We start from the raw sequence: 21949 nt of genomic DNA, 5'->3' as shown, positions 1-21949 counted from the left end.
ATAAGCTCTCCATGGAGCACTTTACTCGAGAATACAGCGTCAAGGGAAGAACTCTTGCATCATGAAACAACACACGGGTCTCGACTTAATTTACTTATATCTTGTTCATTTTACTCTGACAAAACACATTCAGCATTGTGGAGTTTAAACGCTAGCCAAGAGTCTCAGTCTATGTCTGCCAAGAATTTTACCTTAGCAATCCATTATTCACAAGAGTTTAAGGAGATTGTCATTCATCGCTTTAATACGCAACACATTTAAAAGATGGACAAAAAGAACTGGTCCACTTTGAAAGAAGCATATTTTAAATCTCCGGCACTGGGGTATGTCCAAACCGTTCTTCTTTACGTGAAACTGCAGTCTTGCTAATGATTAAGGACATCAATGCAGCCCCTTAGAAGTTACATTAAATATCAATAAATCAAGGTGTATTAAGCTGTAGGAAAATAAAACAGGTCTATGTTTTGTTAGGATCTATTGGCTGGGCAGAGTATGTACTTTGCTCCACTCTTAATGAGCACAGACCAGAGGCCACTAAAGCCAGTCAGTATATGAGGAGTCTGAGTCCCCTTAGTCGGTCTGCCCTCGCTGGCTCCCTGTCATGCAGGAAGTTTGCTCAGTGAATCAGAGGCTACGTGGTATTTACAAAAAGGCTGAATGAAAAATACATTTGGGAGGCTCTCGTCTCAAGCACGCAGTAGGACGTACTAGGCATCCTTATCTGGTTGGTTTAAAGAGGGCCCAGCGGCTGGTCTTTGTCTCACCTGGTAATAAAATCACAGAACACAACAGCACAGCTACAATATGGGCGTGACCGTAAACCATTGGGCTCAGAGACTGATAATGATATCACTTCTCATTTTGTAGAAGAGATTACATTCTTGGCTTCATAAATAGGCTGGTGTGTTTGGGAGGCGCTAGATGTTGCTGGGTTGAAACTATATGAAATTAAGCTTGCATAAAGTTAGTTAATATAAACCTCATCTCAGCAGTTGCTAATAGTCTTGACTCCTGGACCTGTCCTAACAGTATGAAGCATTGTTGCCTGTTTGTCTTTTAGCATGGCAACTGCAACAGTTGCCATGTGCCATAAAATAGCAAAGGCTGATGAGGTTATGTACCTAAAGGCCAGAGAGGGAGAAACACCTGTTGGGCTGTGTGAATGGATATCCCAGCCAGCCAACCACTCAGGATGCTCCAGTCATAGTGACAACCTGCTCTGTCACAACAGGCCGTGTGTTGATGGAGGTCCGGTCAGCAATTTACAGCCTTGCTGTTTAACTGTTCCTTTTATTACTTTAACACTATTACTGCCAAACTACTAACAACCCTTTACCCAGCCCCTATCCTGTACTTACCCAGGCTATCCTGCAGTCTGACTAACAGACAGAGTTAGGGAGTTAAAGCAGAGGATGAGGTAAAGCACATACTGGTAAGGGATCCGTCTTCTCTATTAGAAAACAGCTGGGGCCTTGAGGTCAGGGCCCCTCAGATATATGATATACACACTGTTCATATGAAGGAAATTACTCCTTCAAAAAGAACACCTAAACAAAACACTATCATTTCTCTGATTTAGCTCCTTCAGACATTCAACCCACAGGCTAGATGTCTGCTCATGCATGCAACCAGAGTAAACAGTAGGGAGGGTGAATGGGAGGATAACCAGGCCCCAATGGCAGACAATAAAGGACCAAAGGTCCCATTTTGTCATGACTACTCATCTCCTGGATAATGCAGCACAGTAGGTTGGTGTGATCACCCTTAAACAGGGAGACTTAGAGAGTAAGTTATGAGTCAAATCAAATGTATTTATATAGCCCTTCTTACATCAGCTGATATCTCAAAGTGCTGTACAGAAACCCAGCCTAAAACCCCAAACAGCAAGCAATGCAGGTGTAGAAGCACAGTGGCTAGGAAAAACTCCCCTAGAAAGGCCAAAACCTAGGAAGAAACCTAGAGAGGAACCAGGCTATGAGGGGTGGCCAGTCCTCTTCTGGCTGTGCCGGGTGGAGATTATAACAGAACATGGCCAAGATGTTCAAATGTTCATAAATTATCAGCATGGTCAAATAATAATAATCACAGTAGTTGGCGAGGGTGCAGCAAGTCAGCACCTCAGGAGTAAATGTCAGTTGGCTTTTCATAGCCGATCATTAAGAGTATCTCTACCGCTCCTGCTGTCTCTAGAGAGTTGAAAACAGCAGGTCTGGGACAGGTAGCACATCCGGTGAACAGGTCAGGGTTCCATAGTCCACAGTGAGAGATCCAGAGGCAGAGATAGACAATGAGCCACAACTGTGAGGGAAGTCCAAATAGACCATTAAGGGTGGTACTGTTAGAGAATGGTTCTGGGACAAAGGGACGGTGAAACAGCACTGAGACAGTATATCTCAGAGAGCAGTCAGGGGAGACTTATCTAGAAGGCTCCAGGGAACTTCTGCTTATCAATGAATGAAACACAGGATGATGGTTCTCCTTCCCTGGGGCGGCAGGGTAGCCTAGTGGTTAGAGCGTTGGACTAGTAACCGAAAGGTTGCAAGTTCATATCCCCGAGCTGACAAGGTACAAATCTGTCGTTCTGCCCCTGAACAGGCAGTTAACCCACTGTTCCTTGAAAATAAGAATGTTCTTAATTTAACTGACTTGCCTAGTTAAATAAAGGTAAAAGAAATAAAAAATCTGCGCATCTTCCTGTTCACTTAAGCCAGGCAGCTCAGGGGGTGGTGATAAAACAGTTTCTATGCTTTTTCTTGCTTTTCAGTGACGTTGTAGCTTACTTTGTCTTACTCTGTGTGTTGGTTAAACTGGGATCACTTTCATTGTCTGACATACTGTCTGTGTGCATTCCAATGTTAGGAGGTCAGGACAGTGAGGAAATAATGAAGACATTTGGAGAGCAGCCTCGTACTGGGGCAGATGGCCCAGTTCCCCACGATGTTAACGATCAGTGAATAGGTTGGACAGTCGGACAGTAGGATACTAGTACTGATCATTCCAGGATGTTTTGTTCAGAGGCAGCCATTTAACACCGCCATAGAGCGCTTGTTTGTGAGACAACGGCTTGATATTACAGCTCCCAGCCCAACAACTGCTTTATGTTCCAATTCTAAAGTTGTCATGGCAAAGGACAGATGCAGCGGATCTCTGTCTGTCTCCGCCGCTGAGTGGAGTCGTGGGGAGCAGTGCTGGAATAGCGGCCTGGCTTGAATAGGCTGGAGTCTCTCAAGAACAGGATGAATAGCAGTAACTGCACTACATTGTCGGGGAGGCCTTTCTCTGAAAGAGCTGAGGCAAATCGAGGCATTCTCACAGAGGTCTTGCAAACTGGTGTCATTTGACTCCTGGAGCAGCACAAAACCACAGACGTCATCACCACCCAGAGTCCAGCCACCGAGATTGGGAACGCACATGGTTGCTGTCGAAAACTGGCAACGTGCATATATGCAAACTATATTTGAGCTGGTGGGATTGTGGTGCAGAAGACCACCTTTCATACTACATTTTTATGTGGCAGAGTAAGCCAGAGCTGGGCAATTCCATTATTTTTCACTTTTAAATGTACACTACCGTTCAAAGGTTTGGGGTAACTTAGAAAGGTTTTTTAAAAGAAAAGCAACATTTTTGTCCATTAAAATAGCATCAAATTGATCAGAAATACAGTGTAGACATTGTTAATGTTGTAAATGACTATTGTAGCTGGAAACAGCAGATTTCTTATGGAATATCTACATAGGTGTACCTAGTAGAGGTCGACCGATTAATCGGAATGGCCGATTAATTAGGGCCGATTTCAAGTTTTCATAACAATCGGAAATCGGTATTTTTTGGCGGCGATTTGCCGATTTAAAATAAATAAATAATAATTATACCTTTATTTAACTAGGCAAGTCAGTTAAGAACACATTGTTATTTTTAATGACTGCCTAGGAACGGTGGGTTAACTGCCTTGTTCAGGGGCAGAACGACAGATTTTCACCTTGTCAGCTCAGGGGATCCAATCTTGCAACATTACAGTTAACTAGTCCAACGCAATAATGACCTGCCTCTCTCTCGTTGCACTCCACAAGAAGACTGCCTGTTACGCGAATGTAGTAAGCCAAGGTAAATTGCTAGTTAGCATTAAACTTATCTTATAAAAAACAATCAATCATAATCACTAGTTAACTACACATGGTTGATGATATTACTAGATATTATCTAGCATATAATCTGACTGAGCATACAAGCATACAATTATCTAACTGAGCGGTGGTAGGCAGAAGCAGGCGCGTAAACATTCATTCAAACAGCACTTTCGTGCGTTTTGCCAGCAGCTCTTTGTTGTGCGTCTAGCATTGCGCTGTTTAGGACTTCAAGCTGATCAACTCCCGAGATGAGGCTGGTGTAACCGAAGTGAAATGGCTAGCTAGTTAGCGCGCTAATAGCGGTTCAAACGTCACTCGCTCTGAGCTTTCTAGTAGTTGTTCCCCTTGCTCTGCATGGGTAATGCTGCTTTGATGTTGGCTGTTGTCGTTGTGTTGCTGGTTCGAGCCCAGGGAGGAGCGAGGAGAGGGACGGAAGCCATACTGTTACACTGGCAATACTAAAGTGCCTATAAGAACATCAAATAGTTAAAGGTTAATGAAATACAAATGGTATAGAGGGAAATAGTCCTATAATTCCCATAATAACTACAACCTAAAACTTCTTACCTGGGAATATTGAAGACTCATGTTAAAAAGGAATCACCAGCTTTCATATGTTCTCATGTTCTGAGCAAGGAACTGAAACGTTAGCTTTCTTACAAAGCACATATTGCACTTTTACTTTCTTCTCCAACACTTTGTTTTTGCATTATTTAAACCAAATTGAACATGTTTCATTATTTACTTGAGGCTAAATTTATTTTATTGATGTATTATATTAAGTTAAAATAAGTGTTCATTCAGTATTGTTGTAAATTGTCATTATTACAAATAAATAAAAATCGGCATCGGCTTTTTTGGTCCTCCAATAAAATCGGTATCGGCGTTGAAAAATCATAATCGGTCGACCTCTAGTACAGAGGCCCATTATCAGCAACCATCACTCCTGTCTTCCAATGGCACGTTGTGTTAACTAATCTAAGTTTATAATTTTAAAAGGCTAATTGATCATTAGAACACACTTTTGCAATTATATTAGCACAGCTGAAAACTGTTATTCTGATTAAAAACTTCTTCAGGCTAGGGTCTATTTTTCTCCACTTCCTGTCTGACTGATGTGCCAAAAGTAAACTGCCTGTTACTCAGTTTGTAGAAATGTTAAAGTCATGTATGAGACTATAACACAATTGATATGGTAGGAGAAAAACCAACCGGAATATTTTGTTTTTTTGAGAGCCCTTCTCTTCCAACGAAACATATAGGGTCATATCCAAATCCAGCTCCCAGATTGCAATTCCAATGGCTTCCACTAGATGTCTCCAGTCTTTGTTTCAGGAAGAATTTTGAGTTTTAGTACTGGGAGTCAGAGTTGGAAATCAGTCTGTGCGTGCGCAACGAAGAGGACGCACAACTGCTAATTTTGCTTTTCTATTATACATACTTCTTTCCGTATGAAATTTAGTTTTATTACATTTTAGGATACCGGAGGATTAAATAGTAATATATTTTGACTTGTTTTAACAAAGTTTTGCGGTAGCTTTTTGGATTCCTTTCTCTGCATGTTGAATGAGTGGATTACTCAAATCGATGGCGCCAACTAAACAGACTTTTGGGGATATAAAGAAGGATTTTATCTAACAAAACGACCATGCATATTTTAGCTGGGACCCAAATCAGAGGAACATTTTCAAAAAGTGAATATTTAAAATCGGCATTTGTGATTTTATGAAGCTTGTGCTGGTTGAAAAAATATTTTTATGTGGGGCGCCGTCCTCAAACAATCGCATGGCATGCTTTCGCTGTAAAGCCTATTGTAAATCGGACAATGCAGTTAGATGAACAAGACTTTAAACTTTTAACTGATATAAGACACTTGTATGTACCTAAATGTGTAATATCCATAATTTGTATGATTATTTATTTGAATTGCATGCCCTCCAATTTCCCCCCAGAAGTTGGGCTTCTAGCTGCAACACTTAATGGCTGCAACACTTAACAAAGAGCTGCAGTTAGTTTCAGAATGGGTAGCAAGGAATATGTTAATCCTAAATATTTCCAAAACTAAAAGCACTGTATTTGGGGCAAATCATTCACTAAACCCTAAACCGCAACTACATCTCGTAATGAATAATGTGGAAGTTGAGCAAGTTGAGGTGACTAAACTGCTTGGAATAGCTGTGGATCAAAACATATTGATACAACAGTAGCTAAGATGGGGAGAAGTCTGTCCATAATAAAGTGCTGCTCTGCCTTCTTAACAACACTATCAACAAGGCAGGTCCTACAGGCCCTGGTTTTGTCACAACTGGACTACTGTTCAGTAGTGTGGTCAGGTGCCACAAAGACGGACTTGGGAAAATTGCAGTTGGCTAAGAACAGGACAGCACAGCTGGCCCTTAAAAGTACACGGAGAGCTAACATTAATTACAGGCATGTCAATCTCTCATGGCTCAAAGTGGAAGATAGATTGACTTCATCATTACTTGTTTTTGTAAAAGGTGTTGAGAAGCTGAAGGTACCGAGCTGTCTGTTTAAAATACTAGCACACAGCTCAGACACCCATGCATACCCCACAAGACATGCCACCAGAGGTCTCTTCACAGTCCAAGTCCAGAACAGACTATGGGAGGCGCACAGTACTACATAGATCCATGACTACATGGAACTCTATTCCACATCAGGTAACTGATGCAAATAGGTAAAAATACACCTTATGGAACAGCGGTGACTATGAAGTAACACAAACACACAATGCACACACATACACAGATTTTGCGTTGTAGATTTTGTAGTAGCGGAGTATGGGCCTGAGGGCACACACTTAGTGTGTTGTGAATTCTGTAATAAAAGTCTAAAAATTGTATAACTGCCTTGGCAGCAGCTAATGGGGATCCATAATAAATACAAATACCCATCTACCAAAAGGTTCCCTTCTTTGAAAGGCATTGGAAAACCTCTCTGGTCTTTGTGGTTGAATCTGTGTTTGAAATTCATTGATCGAATGAGGGACCTATAATTGTATGCTTGGGGTACTGAGATGAGGTAGTATTTCAAAAATTATGTTAAACACTATTATTGCACACTGAATGAGTCCATGCAACTTATTATGTGAATTGTTCAGCACATTTTTACTTCTTAACTTATTTAGGCTTACCATAACAAATGGTTGAACACTTAAGAGTCAAAACATTTCAGCTTTACATTTTTTATTCATTTGTTAAAATGTCTGAAAAAGATAATATCCCATAATGTCAGTGGATGTGTAGCCTAGTGACACAAAATCTCACTGTAATCCATTTTACATTCAGATTAACACAACAAAATGTGGAATAAGTCAAGGGGTGTAAATACTTTCTGAAGGCACTGTATATCAAGCAAATAAGTGCATTTCACTCAGGGCGCTGCATTCAGTCTCTTAACCAGGCTAACGGAGTCAACCAACTCACCACACAACAGGACCCTGTCTGCACTTCCTCATAGCTGACATATATGTACAGTAATGCACTGTCGTCAAATTAGATCTGCCTCCCATCTCCCCCTCCCCCCTCAACCCCAGTAGCATCATCCAGTGGTATTGGATTAGCTTTGTGCAGCAGGCAGAGCTGTCGAAAGATAATGACATTTACAGGATGTTATCGCAGGCTGTTTTCAGCTCTTTACTTTATCATAGCTTGTTTATGATAAACACAGGAAGTGTAGGCGAGAGCGAAAGCGTGGGTCGGAAGCCGGGCCCTTGTCACATACAAGTGTTTCACATTCACTTCCACAAATGCTGTGTCACATAACACAAGTGGAGCCATCCATTTTGTTACATGACACACACACACACACACACACACACACACACACACACAATGAATGGTCCCTGGACAGTGATATTCATAGAAATTTCATAATTAAAAGCCAATATCTAGGTTGAATCAATCAGACTGGGTAATGTTCTGTTCTCTCAAGATGTAGCTAATTATGGTCATGATGAGAACCACTGCTTGCACATTCAATATCATAAGTGTTCCTTCCTTCCCATTCTGAATAATCAATAGCTCCCTGTGCATGCGAGTAAAGCATTTTTCTAAAATGGAGACACAAAGAAAACACTGGAGGAGGAAAGAAAATGAAAAGGAAAGAAAGAAGAGAGCATTGTTTCCAGTCAGTGCAGCCAACCACATCCCTATTTCTGGTTTCATAACCCCTCTGTTAGCAGAGCCAGGCCAGGCTGAGGCGAGCTGGCTAAGTGCCCCAGCCCAGGACCTCCCAACCCACAGCAGCCTGCTAGGGTCTGGCTCTGGACCCCTCTCACGGCCCTCCCTGGCCCTGCCTCCACCACCACGGCACTGATCATGGAGCCATAATGACTACTCAGTACGCTAGCCAATGAACTACTGACACCGACTCATAGAAATCTCAGCAAGTACATCATAGAAATAGTATGATCTACACACTCAAAACCCTTAAATAATCCCAAGAGTGCAGTGCAGTGCAGTACAATACAGTAGATTATACAACAGGTAGGTCTAATCCTAGATGCTGATTGGTTAAAAATCACATTCCAGCCAGGGTCTATTCCACAAAATACCACTGGCTAAATAAATGATGCTGAAATGCCTATTTACTCTGTTCCATCTGACTGTGCAATCCAGTGTCTCATCAACCCAGCCAAGCAATTTATATATACAACATATACACTGTAAAAAAGCATCTAGACATTATCTTCCATTTCTTTTAGACTAGCATTGGGGTTTCAACAGTGGAGAATAGTAATAACCTTGGTCTGTCTCTCTGACATTCGCAACATTGTTTCAACATTGAAATTCGATCTCCAGCTGTCCTATGGTAATGAACATGTCCGGAGTCGGGACAAGACAGACAGGCAGCTTTTCTCAGCCATTCGAAATCATGAATCAGCATAATAATTTGTATGGGTATTTACAAAGAAATGTCAATAGAAAAACACAAAATGCAGTTAGTTTGCTGTCATTCCAGCTTCAGTCTGAAGTGATTGTGTTAGCTAGCTCTTCTGAACAGTGGCCTGGCGAGAGAGGGGAAATGTTCTATGTCAGCCCGACGAGCCGGCTGAGGCATGACGTGGGATAGGAGCCGAACGAGCCAACCGAGGCAAGGAAACCTGTCGAACCAGCTAAGGTGTGGAAGCCCCATGAGCCAGCCGAGACACTTCCAATGAGCACAGATGCGCGTAATGGTGGTGACAGGTGTGCGTAATGAAGGGCACCCTCAGGCGCCAGAGAGGGGAAACAGGAGCAGGCGTGACAGGCTGCACTGTTTGACGTGAATGTGTTAGCCAAAGCTGACTAGCTAGCAAGCAAGGGATAAGAACCTTGCCAGCCATCATGGTAATGGAACATTTAGAACAAACGACAAGAACAAAAATACTTAACTGGGTTGTGTCTCTGGCAACCGAACCGATAGAACGAACAAGCATAGTATAAATAAATCAAATTAATAAATTCATCAAAATAACGTTAATTAAAACATGTTAATAATGATTTGATTAGGTTGGTAACCCGTTGTATAAAAGTGATAATGCCCTCGAAGCCGGTGTTTGGAGGATATATTGGCATGGTGTGCAACAAAACCCATGCCAATATATCCTCCAAACACCGGCTTCGAGGGCATTATCACTTAAGTAGATTTGAAGTCTAAACAGTGTTGACCTCTCCTACTGAGATGTTGTAGGGAGAAAGGGGGGGAGACACCAGCTAGGCTTAATGAGGGTCATTTTCCATAGTGCCATACAGTTAAGGGTGTTGACATGGCCTTATGGCCCATGTTTTGAACACTAAGCTGTCATGACCTGGTTGTTGTAAATTATCCAATGACTCAAATGAGTCAGTCAGTTAGTGAACCAGTCACAACTCAACTCTCTTTTCCAGTGAACATTTAATATCCTATTTCCTCGGAGTCTAAATGATTGATGCCAAATACTGACAGTACATGAACAATCCTGACAATATACAGTGGCTTGCGAAAGTATTCACCCCCCTTGGCATTTTTCCTATTTTGTTGCCTTACAACCTGGAATTAAAATACATTTTTGGGGGGTGTTGTATCATTTAACTTACACACCATGCCTACCACTTTGAAGATCCAAAATATTTTCTCTTGTGAAACAAACAAGAGCCCGCATAACTATTCACCCCCCCCCCCCCCCCCCCCCAGGGTCATTGTCCTGCTGGAAGGTGAACTTCAGTCTCAAATCTCTGGAAGACTGAAACAGGTTTCCCTCGAATTTCCCTGTATTTAGAGCCATCCATCATTCCTTCAATTCTGACCAGTTTCCCAGTCCCTGCCGATGAAAAACATGGGATGGTGTTCTCGGGGTGATGAGAGGTGTTGGGTTTGCACCAGAAATAGCGTTTTCCTTGATGGCCAAAAAGCAACATTTTTGTCTCATCTGACCAGAGTACCTTCTTCCATATGTTTGGGGAGTCTCCAACATGCCCTTTGGTGAACACCAAACGTGTTTGCTTTTTTTTTCTTTAAGCAATGGCTTTTTTTCTGGCCACTCTTCTGTGAAACCCAGCTCTGTGGAATGTACGGCTTAAAGTGGTCCTATGGACAGATACTACCATCTCCACTGTAGAGCTTTGCAGCTCCTTCAGGGTTATCTTCGGTCTCTTTGTTGCCTCTCTGATTAATGCCCTCCTTGCCTGGTCCGTGAGTTTTGGTGGGCAGCCCTCTCTTGGCAGGTTTGTTGTGGTGCCATATTCTTTCCATTCTTTTATGATGGATTTAATGTGGCTCCGTGGGATGTTCAAAGTTTCTGATATTTTTTTTATAACCCAACCCTGATCTGTACTTCTCCACAAATTTGTCCCTGACCTGTTTGGAGAGCTCCTTGGTCTTCATGGTGCCGCTTGCTCTGTGGTGTTGCAGACTCTGGGGCCTTCAGAACAGGTGTGTATATATATGCTGAGATCATGTGACAGATCATGTGACACTTAAATAAACTAAAAGAGTTGACTTCTGAAGGTAATTGGTTGCACCAGATCTTATTTAGGGGCTTCATAGCAAAGGCAGTGAATACACATGCACGCACCACTTGTTTAAAAAAAAATCTTAAAAAAAAAAAAATCATTTGGACTATTTTGTGTATGTCCATTACATTAAATCCAAATTAAATTAAATGACAGGTTGTAATGCAACAAAATAGGAAAAACGCCAAGGGGGATGAATACTTTTGCAAGGCACTGTACCATTTTGTAATACAGTGTTGAATGACATATATGTCAGTATGTCAGTGAACCAGTCACAACTGAGCGTCCAGAGAGCAGAGCTGTATTTATTTCCTCCGAATTAAAATGATCTAACTATGAGTACATGAATGAATATACCGACATCAATATTATGCATACAGTATGTGCTTTCTACTGTATAGACTGTTTTTACACAGCTGCAAACTGGGCAGACATGCCTTTCCATAAGCATATAGGAGTCCACTGCATACTATAGCAGCAGCACCGTGCACTTATCATGGGCATTTGGCTGATATTGTTCATTATGATAAATAACCTATAGGGTCCTACTAGAGAAATGTGAGGTTTAGTGCATCCGGCGCCAACAGAAATGGCCGCTTCGCATTCTCAGGAAACTATGCAGTATTATGTTTTTTAATGTATTATTTCTTACATTGTTAACCCAGGAAATCTTAAGTTTCATCACATACAGCCGGGAGGAACTATTTTATATAAGAGCAACGTCAACTTACCAACATTACGACGAGGAATACGACTTTCCCGAAGCGGATCCACTGTTTGGACCACCACCCAGGACAATGGATCGGATCCCAGCCGGCGACCCAAAACAACGGCGCCGCTGGAGGGGCAGAAGAAGTGGTCTTCTGGTCAGGCTCTGTAGACAGGCACATCGAGCACCGCTCCCGAGTTTACTACTCGCCAACGTCCAGTCTCTTGAGAACAAGGTAGACGAAATCCGAGCAAGGGTTGCCTTCCAGAGAGACATCAGAGACTGTAATGTTCTTTGTTTCACGGAAACATGGCTCACCCGAGACACGCTATCGGAGTCTGTACAGCCACCTGGTTTCTTCACGCATCGCGCCGACAGAAACAAACATCTCTCTGGTAATAAGAAGGGCGGGTGAGTATGCCTTATGATTAACTAGACGTGGTGTGATCATAACAACATACAGGAACTCAAGTCCTTTTGCTCACCTGACCTAGAATTTCTTACAATCAAATGTCGACCGCATTACCTGCCAAGAGAATTCACTTCGACTATAAATCACAGCCGTATATATCCCCCCCAAGCAGATACATCGATGGCCCTGAATGAACTTCATTGGACTCTATGTAAACTGAAAACCACATATCCTGAGGCTGCATTCATTGTAGCTGGGGATTTTTACAAGGCTAATCTGAAAACAAGACTCCCTAAATTTTATCAGCATATCGAAAGCACTACCCGGACAGAAAAAAATCCTGGACCATCGTTACTCTAACTTCCGCAACGCATACAAAGCCCTGCCCCGCCCTCCCTTCGGAAAATCTGACGACGACTCCATTTTGTTGCTCCCAGCCTATAGAGAGAAACTAAAACAGGAAACGCCCATGCTCAGGTCTATTCAACACTGTTCCGACTAATCTGATTCCATGCTTCAAGATTGCTTCGATCACGTGGACTGGGACATGTTCCGCATAGCGTCGGACAACAACATTGATGAATACGCTGATTCGGTGAGCAAGTTTATTAGCAAGTGCATCGGTGATGTTGTACCCACAGCAACTATTAAAACCTTCCCCAACCAGAAACAGTGGATTGATGGCAGCATTCGTGCAAAACTGAAAGCGCGATCCACTGCTTTTAATCAGGGCAAGGCGACCGGTAACATGACCGAAAACAAACAGTGTAGCTATTCCCTCCGCAAGGCAATCAAACAAGCTAAGCGTCAGTATAGAGACAAAGTAGAGTCGCAATTCAACGGCTCAGACACGAGAGGTATGTGGCAGGGTCTACAGTCAATCACGGACAACAAAAAGAAAACCAGCCCCAACTTCTTTGCTCACTTTGAAGTTAATACAGTGCCAATGAAACGGCCCGCTACCAAAAACCTGCAAGCTCTGCTTCACCGCAGCCAACGTGAGTAAAGCATTTAAACGTGTTAACCCTCGCAAGACTGCCGGCCCAGACGGTGAGGGTGAAGTCAGTACAGGTGCATCCAAAGCTGGGACCGAGAGATTCTATCTCCAGGCCATCAGACCTGTTAAACAGCCATCACTAACATAGAGTGGCTGCTGCCAACATACAGACTCAAATCTCTGGCCACTTTAATGAATGTAATAAATGGATTTAATAAAAGGTATCACTAGTCACTTTAAATAATGCCACTTTAATAAGGTCTATATATCCTACATTACTCATTTCATATGTACAGTTGAAGTCGGAAGTTTACATACACCTTAGGCAAATATATTTAAACTCAGTTTTTCACAATTCCTGACATTTAATCCTAGTAAAAATTCCCTGTCTTAGGTCAGTTAGGATCAGCACTTTATTTTAAGAATGTGAAATGTCAGAATAATAGTAGAGAGAATTATTTATTTCAGCTTTTATTTCTTTCATCACATTCCCAGTGGGTCAGAAGTTTACATATACTAATTTAGTGTTTGGTAGCATTGCATTTAAATTGTTTAACTTGGGTCAAAAAGCTTTCCTTGGGCCACAAGCTTTCCACAATAAGTTGGGTGCATTTTGGCCCATTCCTCCTGACAGAGATGGTGTAACTGAGTCAGGTTTGTAGGCCTCCTTGCTCGCACCCACTTTTTCATTTCTTTCCACACATTTTCTATGGGCTTGAGGTCAGGGCTTTGGGATGGCCACTCCAATACCTTGACTTTGTTGTCCGTAAGCCATTTTGCCACAACTTTGGAAGTATGCTTGGGGTCATTGGCCATTGGGAAGACCCATTTGTGACCAAGATTTAACTTTCTGATTGATGTCTTGAGATGTTACTTCAATATATACACATCATTTTCCTACCTCATGATGCCATCTATTTTGTGAAGTGCACCAGTTCCTCCTGCAGCAAAACACCCCCACAACATGATGCTGCCACCCCCAGTGCTTCACGGTTGGTATGGTGTTCTTCGGCTTGCAAGCCTCCCCCTTTTTCCTCCAAACATAATGATGGTCATTATGGCCAAACAGTTATATTTTTGTTTCATCAGACCACAGGACATTTCTCCAAAAAGTATGATCTTTGTCCCCACGTGCAGTTGCAAACCATAGTCTGGCTTTTTTATGGCGGTTTTGGAGCAGTGGCTTCTTCCTTGTTGAGCGGCCTTTCAGGTTATGTCGATATAGGACTCTTTTTACTGTGGATATAGATACTTTTGTACCTGTTTCCTCCAGCATCTTCACAAGGTCCTCTGCTGCTGTTCTGGGATTGATTTGCACTTTTCGCACCAAAGTATGTTCATCTCAAACTATAGTTTGTTAACAAGAGATTTGTGGAGGGGTTGAAAAACAAGTTAATGACTCCAACCTAAGTATGTAAACTTCGTGCCTATGTCACACGGCCATCCATCATCCATATATTTATATGTACATATTCTTATTCATCCCTTTACATTTGTGTGTATAAGGTTGTCGTTGTGAATTTGTTAGATTACTTGTTAGATATTACTGCACTGTCGGAACTAGAAGCACAAGCATTTCGCTACACTCACATTAACATCTGCTGACCAATAAAATTTGATTTGGTCAGTCTTTACTGATTTTGATATTGGTGAGGGTCAATGGATGCTTTGTGTTAACTGTGTGTGGGTGTGTTACCAAGTGTTGCAATAGTAATCAAGGGCTCTTCAATTATTGCGTAACAAACCCTTTGTTAATGTGATAAAGAAATCACATCTGTGAAAGAATGCTGGCCTTAATTTGATATTGATTACAAACAGTCTCACCACCCTGCTCTACAAACACTATATCTAGGAGTGAGGTTATATAAAGAAATATAAATGGCCGCGGGAAGATGTGACATTTCTCCCAGCGCTGCTGACTGCTCTTTAAGTTCACTCTTACAGAAATAATGAAGTCTCAGAGATTCTTTTTTTTAAATACATGTTTTATTTAATTCTGATTTGTTGGGGTGCTGAGGCTACTTCCCACAGCTATGGCTGTTTTATTTCCGGCTGTGGGTTTTAGTAGAGCTGGGCAATATGGACAAAAATCCATATCCAGATAATTCAGTAAATTTATCATAACGGTAATATATTAGTATTTATATTAGTAGTTATTGCAACATTAGAAGTAGTAGAAATTTCATCTATCAATTGTCCCATTAACAGTCACTCATGTTAGGAAACTTATTTAATTTGAAATCACATCAAATTTTATTTGTCACATACACAAGGTTAGCAGATGTTAATGCAAGTGTAGCGAAATGCTTGTGCTTCTAGTTCCGACCATTCAGTAAGATCTAACAATTTCACAACAAATACCTAATACACACAAGTGTAAAGGAATTAATAAGAATATGTACATTAAAATATATATGGAGGAGCGATGGCCGAACGGCATAGGCAAGGTGCAGTAGATGGTATAGAGTACAGTATATACATTTGAGATGATTAGTGTAGGGTATGTAAACCATTATATAAAGTGGTATAGTTTAAAGTGACTAGTGATACATTTATTACATCCTATGTTTTTATTATTAAAAAGAGGCCAGAGATTGAGTCAGTATGTTGGCAGCAGCCACTCAATGTTAGTGATGATAGCAGGGTGAACAGGCAGTGGCTCGGGTGGTTGTTGTCCTTGATCTTTTTGGCCTTCCTGTGACATCGGGTGGTGTAGGTGTCCTGGAGGGCAGGTAGTTTGCCCCCGGTGATGCGTTGTGCAGACCTCACTACCCTCTGGAGAGCCTTGCGGTTGTGGGCGAGTCGTTGCTGTATCAGGCGGTGAGACAGCCCGACAGGATGCTCTCGATTGTGCATCTATAAAGGTTTGTGAGTGTTTTTGGTGACAAGCCAAATTTCTTCAGCCTCCTGAGGTTGAAGAGGAGCTGTTGCGCCTTCTTCACCACGCTGTCTGTGTGGGTGGACCATTTCAGTTTGTCTGTGATGTGTATGCCGAGATACTTAAAACTTTTCACCTTCTCCACTACTGTCCGGTCGATGTGGATAGGGGGGTGCTCCCTCTGCTGTTTCCTGAAGTCCACGATCATCTCCTTTGTTTTGTTGAAGTTGAGTGTGAGGTTATTTTCCTGACACCACACTCCGAGGGCCCTCACCTCCTCCCTGTAGGCCGTCTCATCGTTGTTGGTAATCAAGTCTACCACTGTAGTGTCGTCTGCAAACTTCATGATTGAGTTGGAGGCGTGCATGGCCACGCAGTCATGGGTGAACAGGGAGTACAGGAGAGGGCTGAGAAAGCACCCTTGTTGAGATCAGCAGGGTGGAGATGTTGTTTCCTACCCTCACCACCTGGGGGCGGCCCCTAAGAAAGTCCAGGACCCAGTTGCACAGGACGGGGTCGAGACCCAGGGTCTCAAGCTTAATGACAAGTTTGGTACTATGGTGTTAAATGCTGAGATGAAGTCAATGAACAGCATTCTTTATAGGTATTCCTCTTGTCCAGATGGGATAGGGCAGTGTGATGGCATTGCGCCATCTCTGGACCTATTGGGGCAATAAGGAAATTGGTGAGGGTTAGAGTATCAGGTAGGGTGGAGGTGATATAATCCTTGACTAGAGTCTCTCAAAGAACTTCATGATGACAGAAGTGAAAGCTACGGGGCGATAATGTAATGCTCCGGGTGTCGTGGGTGTGGAGTCAAATGCAGGAGACAGAGTTCAATGCTGTGCGTCTTTTACTAGCACCAACGCAACACAGGGTGCTCACAAAAGTAATGTTCCCAAACACAGGGGAAAAAGTACAATGGAAAAAATCACGACTAAGCACGTACCTCTTACAACAGAGCCGAAGGTTTACAATGAAATAATCCCGCACAACAACCAGGCTGTCTAATAAAGACAAACTAATTAAACATGAACAGGTGCTACCACTAAACATACAAGGAGGGGGAGGAAAAACAATCAGTGGCAGCTAATAGGCCGGTGATGACGACCGCCGAGCGCCACCCGCCCGGGAAGGGGAAACACCCTCGGTCGGACTCGTGACAGTACCCCCCCTCTGACGCGCGGCTCCCGCAGCGCGCCGACACCGGCCTAGAGGTCGCCCCGGAGGACGAGGTGCAGGGCGATCCGGATGGAGGCGATGGAAATCCCTCAACATGGATGGGTCCAAGATGTCCCTCACCGGTACCCAGCACCTCTCCTCCGGACCGTACCCCTCCCAGTCCACGAGGTACTGCAGGCCCCTCACCCGGCGTCTTGAGTCCAGAATGGCCCGGATCGTGTACGCTGGGGTCCCCTCGATGTCCAGAGGGGGGGGAGGGACCTCCGGTACCTCACTGTCCTGCAGGGGACCAGATACCACCGGCCTGAGGAGAGACACATGAAACGAGGGGTTAATACGATAATAGGAAGGGAGTTGTAATCGATAACACACCTCGTTTATTCTCCTCAGGACTTTAAAGGGCCCTACACACTGCGGACCCAGCTTCCGGCAGGGCAAGCGGAGAAGTAGGTTTCGGGTCGAGAGCCAGACCCTGTCCCCCGGTACAAACACGGGGGCCTCACTGCGGTGGCGGTCAGCACTCCTCTTCTGCCGTCCACTCGCTTGTCGTAGAGATTCCTGGACGGCCCTCCAGGTCTCCTTGGAGCGCTGTACCCATTCCTCCACCGCAGGAGCCTCGGTCTGGCTCGGATGCCATGGTGCCAGGACCGGCTGGTACCCCAACACACACTGAAAAGGGGACACGTTAGTAGAGGAGTGGCGTAGTGAGTTCTGAGCCATTTCAGCCCAAGGAATGTATCGTGCCCACTCCCTGGCCGATCCTGGCAATACGACCGCAGAAACCTACCCACCTCCTGGTTCATTCTCTCCACCTGCCCATTACTCTCGGGTGATAACCGGAGGTCAGGCTGACAGAGACCCCAAGCGTTCCATGAACGCTCTCCATACCCGAGACGTGAATTGGGGGCCCCGATCAGAAACGATGTCCTCCGGCACCCCGTAGTGCCGAAAGACATGGGTAAATAATGCCTCCGCAGTCTGCAGGGCTGTAGGGATACCGGGCAACGGGAGGAGACGGCAGGACTTAGAAAACCGATCCACAATCACTAGAACCGCGGTGTTCCCTGAGACAGCGGGAGATCGGTCAGGAAATCTATGGACAGATGTGACCATGGCCGCTGTGGAACGGGGAGGGGTTGTAGCTTCCCTCTAGGAAGGTGCCTAGGAGCCTTACTCTGAGCGCACACTGAGCAAGAGGAGACATAACCCTTAACGTCCTTAACCAACGTAGGCCACCAATACCTCCCCTGAAGGCTCCCCACTGTCCTCGTCACCCCAGGGTGACCCGAGGAGGGTAGGACATGAGCCCACCGAATCAGTTTGTCCCGAACACCAAGCGGCACGTACCTTCGCCCCGCTGGACACTGAGGAGGCGCGGGTTCAGCCCGTAACGCCCGCTCGATGTCCGAGTCCACCTCCCATACCACTGGGGCTACCAGCTTTGAGGCGGGAAGGATGGGAGTAGGTTCGGTGGACCCATCCTCGGTGTCATAAAGGCGGGACAGTGCGTCAGCCTTCACGTTCTGGGAGCCCGGTCTATAAGACAAAGTAAACCGGAACCGGGTGAAGAATATGGCCCACCTTGCCTGACGTGGGTTAAGTCTCCTAGCTGCCCGAATATACTCCAGATTCTGGTGGTCGGTCACATTTACATTTACATTTAAGTCATTTAGCAGACGCTCTTATCCAGAGCGACTTACAAATTGGTGCGTTCACCTTAAGACATCCAGTGGAACAGCCACTTTACAATAGTGCATCTAAATCTTTCAAGGGGGTGAGAAGGATTACTTTATCCTATCCTAGGTATTCCTGAAAGAGGTGGGGTTTCAGGTGTCTCCGGAAGGTGGTGATTGACTCCGCTGTCCTGGCGTCGTGAGGGAGTTTGTTCCACCATTGGGGGGCCAGAGCAGCGAACAGTTTTGACTGGGCTGCGCGGGAACTGTACTTCCTCAGTGGTAGGGAGGCGAGCAGGCCAGAGGTGGATGAACGCAGTGCCCTTGTTTGGGTGTAGGGCCTGATCAGAGCCTGGAGGTACTGAGGTGCCGTTCCCCTCACAGCTCCGTAGGCAAGCACCATGGTCTTGTAGCGGATGCAAGCTTCAACTGGAAGCCAGTGGAGAGAGCGGAGGAGCGGGGTGACGTGAGAGAACTTGGGAAGGTTGAACACCAGACGGGCTGCGGCGTTCTGGATGAGTTGTAGGGGTTTAATGGCACAGGCAGGGAGCCCAGCCAACAGCGAGTTGCAGTAATCCAGACGGGAGATGACAAGTGCCTGGATTAGGACCTGCGCTGCTTCCTGTGTGAGGCAGGGTCGTACTCTGCGGATGTTGTAGAGCATGAACCTACAAGAACGGGCCACCGCCTTGATGTTAGTTGAGAACGACAGGGTGTTGTCCAGGATCACGCCAAGGTTCTTAGCGCTCTGGGAGGAGGACACAATGGAGTTGTCAACCGTGATGGCGAGATCATGGAACGGGCAGTCCTTCCCGGGAGGAAGAGCAGCTCCGTCTTGCCGAGGTTCAGCTTGAGGTGGTGATCGGTCATCCACACTGATATGTCTGCCAGACATGCAGAGATGCGATTCGCCACCTGGTCATCAGAAGGGGGAAAGGAGAAGATTAATTGTGTGTCGTCTGCATAGCAATGATAGGAGAGACCATGTGAGGTTATGACAGAGCCGAGTGACTTGGTGTATAGCGAGAATAGGAGAGGGCCTAGAACAGAGCCCTGGGGACGCCAGTGGTGAGAGCGCGTGGTGAGGAGACAGATTCTCGCCACGCCACCTGGTAGGAGCGACCTGTCAGGTAGGACGCAATCCAAGCGTGGGCCGCGCCGGAGATGCCCAACTCGGAGAGGGTGGAGAGGAGGATCTGATGGTTCACAGTATCGAAGGCAGCCGATAGGTCTAGAAGGATGAGAGCAGAGGAGAGAGAGTTAGCTTTAGCAGTGCGGAGCGCCTCCGTGATACAGAGAAGAGCAGTCTCAGTTGAATGACTAGTCTTGAAACCTGACTGATTTGGATCAAGAAGGTCATTCTGAGAGAGATAGCGGGAGAGCTGGCCAAGGACGGCACGTTCAAGAGTTTTGGAGAGAAAAGAAAGAAGGGATACTGGTCTGTAGTTGTTGACATCGGAGGGATCGAGTGTAGGTTTTTTCAGAAGGGGTGCAACTCTCGCTCTCTTGAAGACAGAAGGGACGTAGCCAGCGGTCAGGGATGAGTTGATGAGCGAGGTGAGGTAAGGGAGAAGGTCTCCGGAAATGGTCTGGAGAAGAGAGGAGGGAATAGGGTCAAGCGGGCAGGTTGTTGGGCGGCCGGCCGTCACAAGACGCGAGATTTCATCTGGAGAGAGAGGGGAGAAAGAGGTCAGAGCACAGGGTAGGGCAGTGTGAGCAGAACCAGCGGTGTCGTTTGACTTAGCAAACGAGGATCGGATGTCGTCGACCTTCTTTTCAAAATGGTTGACGAAGTCATCTGCAGAGAGGGAGGAGGGGGGGGGAGGGGGAGGAGGATTCAGGAGGGAGGAGAAGGTGGCAAAGAGCTTCCTAGGGTTAGAGGCAGATGCTTGGACTTTAGAGTGGTAGAAAGTGGCTTTAGCAGCAGAGACAGAAGATGACGGTCCAGATGAGAAAAGGGTGCTTAGCCCCCTCAAGCCAGTGTCTCCACACCTTCAGAGCTCTAACCACCGCTAGCAACTCCCGGTCCCCCACATCATAGTTACGCTCCGCTGGGCTGAGCTTCCTTGAGAAGAAAGCGCAGGGGCGGAGTTTTGGTGGCGTACCCGAGCGCTGTGATAGCACGGCACCCACCCCAGCCTCGGACGCGTCCACCTCCACTATGAATGCTAGAGAGGGGTCCGGATGCGCCAACACGGGCGCATCAGTGAACAGCGCCTTCAACTTGTTGAATGCTCTGTCCGCCTCTGCTGACCACTGCAACCGCACCGGGCCCCCCTTCAGCAGTGAGGTAATGGGAGCCGCTATCTGGCCAAAACCCCGGATAAACCTCCGGTAGTAGTTGGCAAAACCCAAAACCGCTGCACCTCCTTTACCGTGGTTGAGTCGGCCAATTACGCACGGCCCTAATGCGGTCACCCTCCATCACCACCCCGAGGTGGAAATGCGATATCCCAGAAAAGAGACGGCTCGTTTAGAGAACACGCATTTCTCAGCCTTGACGTATAGGTCATGCTCCAGCAGTCTACCAAGCACCTTGCGCACCAGAGACACATGCGCGGTGTGAGTGGCCGAGTAGATCAGAATGTCATCGATATAAACAACCACTCCCTGCCCGCACAGGTCCCTGAGAATCTCGTCTACAAAGGATTGGAAAACGGCTGGAGCATTCTTTAACCCATACGGCATGACGAGGTACTCATAGTGGCCGGATGTAGTACTAAATGCGGTTTTCCACTCATCTCCCTTCCGAATACGCACCAGACTATACGCGCTCCTGAGATCCAGTTTTGTGAAGAACTGCGCTCCGTGGAACGATTCCACCGCCGTAGCGATGAGAGGTAGAGGGTAACTATACCCCACTGTGATGGCGTTTAGACCTCTATAATCGATACACGGACGCAAACCTCCCTCCTTTTTCCTCACAAAAAAGAAACTCGAGGAGACGGGTGAAATGGAGGGCCGAATGTACCCCTG

General features: G+C 45.4%; 1 protein-coding gene across 1 annotated transcript in view; it reads right to left on the bottom strand.

Moving 5' to 3' along the window:
- The window catches only part of LOC115112487 (adenylate cyclase type 2-like), a 79517-nt gene that overhangs the window by 34379 nt on the left and 23189 nt on the right, over window positions 1-21949 (bottom strand). The gene's annotated exons all lie outside the window — the stretch shown is intronic.

The sequence above is a fragment of the Oncorhynchus nerka genome, linkage group LG27 (genome assembly GCF_034236695.1).
Source record: "Oncorhynchus nerka isolate Pitt River linkage group LG27, Oner_Uvic_2.0, whole genome shotgun sequence".
Lineage (NCBI taxonomy): Eukaryota > Metazoa > Chordata > Actinopteri > Salmoniformes > Salmonidae > Oncorhynchus > Oncorhynchus nerka.
Note: the sequence above shows the minus strand (reverse complement) of the source record. Positions and strands in the feature narration are given on the sequence as shown.